We start from the raw sequence: 4617 nt of genomic DNA, 5'->3' as shown, positions 1-4617 counted from the left end.
ATTCAGGGTTGGTCTTAATAGAATCACTGGAGTCCTGTAAAAGTGTTCACAGACAGAAGGAGCTGCTGCAGCTGAGAGAGACATTTTAGAGAAGCCATTTTGAAACGTAACCTGGGAGCAAGCAGACCCAGCCACGTGCCTTCCCAGCTAACAGAGGTTTTCTGGACACTGGTGGCCTTTCTCCAGTGAAGGCACCTGTTGTTGATGCGTTACCTTGGACACTTTATGGCCTTAAGACTGTAACTTTGTAACCAAAAATACCTCCTTTATAAAAGCCAATCCATTCCTGGTATTTGGCATAATGGCAGCATTAGCAAACCGGTACAGGGTGCTTTCTCACTCTGGGTGTCTCCTGCTGTGCATGCACTGGAACTATCTGAATAACACTAGAAACTGCTGATGCCCTCTTGGACTTTGATGCTCAACGCAGAGAGTTGCTCTCTCCATTCTCTCGAGCTCTGGTGATCCTTACTCTGTGGGCCCGAGGCCTGCCGGAAAGGGGCAACAGCAGTTTGGATGCAGTTGAACCCCCGCTGCTGATGGAACACATCGTTGGCTTGTACAGCGTGAGACAGGCCTGGACGGGGGTCTTGGAAGCTTCGTGAGTTGCTGAAAGCCCCTGAAAGGATCCTCCCATTCCCACGTCTCATCCTGCAGGTCTTCTAAGAGCAGCTCTCAGACTGGGGTTGGTGGCCGGTAAAGTGACGCTCATTCCAGGTGACAGGCCGAATCAAAACCAAGATGTCTTGAAATAGGAAAATGTAAAGTTTATGTCTATTTTTATTCTTCAACTCCCCATGGCAAAGTGATACTTTGCTTGCTTAGAGTCTAGGATCCTTCCGCTTTTCATCCAGATACTCCAGTTTGTCAATGTAATATTGGCATTCTGATAAGCGTTTCTCCAAGTTGGTAACAGAGAGAACCCCTCATTTTATCAATACTGCTTCCTCCAGAAGCTGAATATTAGGGGGTCTTCTGGAGTATGTCTAAGAATTTAACAGTAAAGGGTATTTGACTAGGCAACTTTGAGGAATATCTAGGAAGCTCCAAAGATCTAACTTTCAACTGAAAAGAGACTCAAGACATCACTGGAGGAAGTCTTGGACTCTAGGATGTTTTCATCAAAAAGAGCTTTGGCTGCCAATTGGCTACCACAACAGGCCTTGCAGACACTCAAGCCTGGCACCCAGTCTACAAGAACGTGACCCATATGCTCCACTGTTCCATCAGGCTTGGCTGCTTCTACTATTCTTGCCAACTAATCTTCATGCGCAGGTACGTAAACATCCAAATCACCAAAAATATGTGTGTGTTCCTCTTCTGACATAACAAACAACTTGAACACGAGGCCATAGTAGACCTTTCTTGCAAGCTTGAGATCCTCAATTAAATCCTGCTCGCCTGGGGACATTTCATCCATTGCCTCCTGACGTTTTTCTCTGGTCTCCTCCATACTGACATCTAACACCTCTGACCACGTACATGATTTCTTCTGGAAGGTGTGGGGACAGTGGATCTGCCATTTGACTTCTGGGCAGAAGCCGGGATCTGTTGTCACCATGGAGGGTGAATGACTGTCTTGTTTGACCAAAGCATCTGCTCCATTTCTTACAGGAGAGATTAAGTGTGCCGAGGATGTGACCTGAGCTAGAGGGCGAACTCTTTCATTCTTGGCTCTTGTTCTCTGAAGGACTGGTTGTTAACATCTAGGATTTGACAGTCTTTTTAATAGGTGGAAGACAGCCAATCTCATCAAGTGCCACCATGCTTTACCAAGCATCCCTTAAGATCTTTAGAATTAATCTGCATCTGAGTCAGCCCTATAAGCAACCGCCTGAGTCCCATCATCTTCTCTTCTCAAACCCCTTGGCAGCCCACTCTCTTTCCTGTGGAGGAGCTAACTGCTTCCAGTGATAAGGATTTTTTAACGATGGGGTATAAGTTCTCAGAATTACAGACCCTTGGCCTGATGTTGATGCCAAATAAATTCTAGAATCCCTCATCATATGGCTGTTTGCACATTTAAAATGTCCATTTTATCCGTAATTAAAACAACACCAAATCATGATGAGACACCACTAAAATAACAAATTCCGGTAATATCCAGTGCTGGCAAGACTGTGGGGCAAAAACTCCTTCATTGCTGGTGGGAACGCAAAACTCACAGCCACTCTGGAAAACAGTGTGGCAGTTTCTCATAAAGTTAAACATATACTTAAAATATAATCCAGCAATACTACACCTTGGTATTCACCCTGGAGAAATGAAATGTATGTTCATGCAAAAAGCTGTACACAGGAGTTGGAAGATGGCAGCATAGGGAGGAGTAGAAGCTAGTTAGTCCCCCTGGAACAACTAATAAACAACCAGAACTAGTAAATAATTTTGAATAACTGCGGGGGGAATAAATGTGACTGTCCATACATCATACACCAACTTGGATTGGGAGGAATGCCCAAGATCACAGCATAAAATCTGTAAGTAAAAACTGCGGACCTGATGATCTTACTGCCCTCCCCACTACGTGGGACCTGACTCTCTGGGGTGTAAATCTTCCCGGCAACGCAGGATATGACTCCCGGGATGAATCTGGACCTGGCATCATGGGATTGAGAACATCTTCTTGACCAAAAGGGGGATGCGAAATGAAATGAAATAAAGCTTCAGTGGCTGAGAGATTTCAAATGGAGTCGAGAGGTCACTCTTGTGGACATTCTTACGCAATATATAGATAAACCTTCTTAGGTTTTAATGTATTGGAAGAGCTAGAAGTAAATACCTGAAACTATCAAACTCCAACCCAGTAGCCTTGACTCTTGAAGATGATTGTATAACAATGTAGATTACAAGGGGTGACAGTGTGATCCAGTGTATGGATGGATGAGTAGAAAAATGGGGACAAAAACTAAATGAAAACAGGGTGTGATGGGGGGGGTGATTTGGGTTTTCTTTTTTACTTTTATTTTTTATTCTTATTCTGATTCTTTCTGCTGTAAGGAAAATGTTCAAAAATAGATTGGGGTGATGAAGGCATAACTATACGATGGTACTGTGATCAGTTGATTGTGCACCATGAATGACTGTATGGTATGTGAATATATCTCAATAAAACTGAATTTAAAAAATAAACAAAACTGTGGACCTGAGCTGAGAGCCCCTCCCCAACAGCAGCCCAAACAGCAAAGACTAGCTGTGCTAGAGAGCAGCACTCTCTGAACAAGTGAATATACCTCAGCCCAGCTCCAACTGAGGTTTTAATTAACAAATGATGACTGAATACAAGCTATGAATCCCCAACAAGCAGACAGAGGCTGTTGGTGATGACTGTCCTTGGAGAGCTAGAGGACCTCTCTGGGAGGGAGAGGGAGCCCAGAGGACCAGGTGCTGTCTCTGGCCAATGGGTGGAATTGAGGGTGGCCATGGATTGGCCCTGAAGGGGTACTTTCTGTCCCTTTTTTGGCTCCATGGAGAAAGCCTCAGCCATTTTCAGTTCCTAGCACTCTGACCCAGACAAGGGTGGAGAGAGCACAGGCAGACAGACTATTCAAATGCAAGTGATATCTCCCCAGGGGGTGCATCTTCCCTAAGAGGAAAGAAGTGATGCCAAGTTCTACTACCTGCCTTCCATTCAGAACCAGACCCCAGAGCCTGGGGGAAAACAGCCATGGGCCACACCTCCTTACACCAGTCTGGAGTGACAGGCTGACAGGCGCCACCTGCTGGGCAGAAAAGCACAATGGCTTGAGGCCTCACAGGGTGCATCAGTCTTCTAAGACACACCCTCAGGGAAACTTGATACTATTGCCTCCTTCTGCGACCTGAGCCCTTTATGGTCTGGGAAAACTTGATTGGGGTAACCAAGGAAACCAGATGCCTAGACAACAGAAAACTACAACCTACACTAAGAAAAAACAAAGTTATGGCCCAGTCAAAGGAACAAACTTAGACTTCAACTGAGATACAGAAATTGAAACAACTAATGCTAAAACAATTAAAAAAGTTTAGGGAAGATATGGCAAAAGAGATGAAGCATATAATGAAGACACTGGGTGTACATAAGGTAGAAATTGAAAGTCTGAAAAAACAACTGGCAGAATCTATGGAAATGAAAGGCACAACACAAGAGATGAAAGACACAAGGGAAACATACAACAGATCTCAAGAGGCAAAAGAAAACACTCAGGAACTGGAGAACAAGGCACCTGAAAGTCTACCCACAAAAGAACAGATAGAGAAAAGAATGGAAAAATATGAGCAACATCTCCGAGAATTGAATGACAACACGAAACACATGAAAGTGGTGCATTTAAAGTTGTCCCAGAAAGAAAAGAGAAGGGAAAAGGGGCAGAAGCAATAATAGAGGAAACAATCAAGGAAAATTTCCCATCTCTTATGAAAGACATAAAATTACGGATCCAAGAAGCGCAGCGTACCCCAAACAGAATAGATCTGAATAGGCCAAGGCACTTAATAATCAGATTATCAAACATCAAAGATACAGAGAGAATCCTGAAAGCAACAAGAAAAAAGCGATCAATCACATACAAAGGAAGCTTGATAAGACTATGTGCAGATTTCTCAATAGAAACCATGGAGGCAAGAAGGAAGTGGTGTGAT

At 44.0% G+C, this 4617-nt stretch overlaps 1 pseudogene; it reads right to left on the bottom strand.

The window, feature by feature from the left end:
* Positions 1–201: 201 nt before the first annotated feature.
* Positions 202–2419, bottom strand: LOC119512355 (annotated as a pseudogene).
* Positions 2420–4617: the final 2198 nt, after the last annotated feature.

Source organism: Choloepus didactylus, chromosome 17 (genome assembly GCF_015220235.1).
Source record: "Choloepus didactylus isolate mChoDid1 chromosome 17, mChoDid1.pri, whole genome shotgun sequence".
NCBI lineage: Eukaryota > Metazoa > Chordata > Mammalia > Pilosa > Megalonychidae > Choloepus > Choloepus didactylus.
Note: the sequence above shows the minus strand (reverse complement) of the source record. Positions and strands in the feature narration are given on the sequence as shown.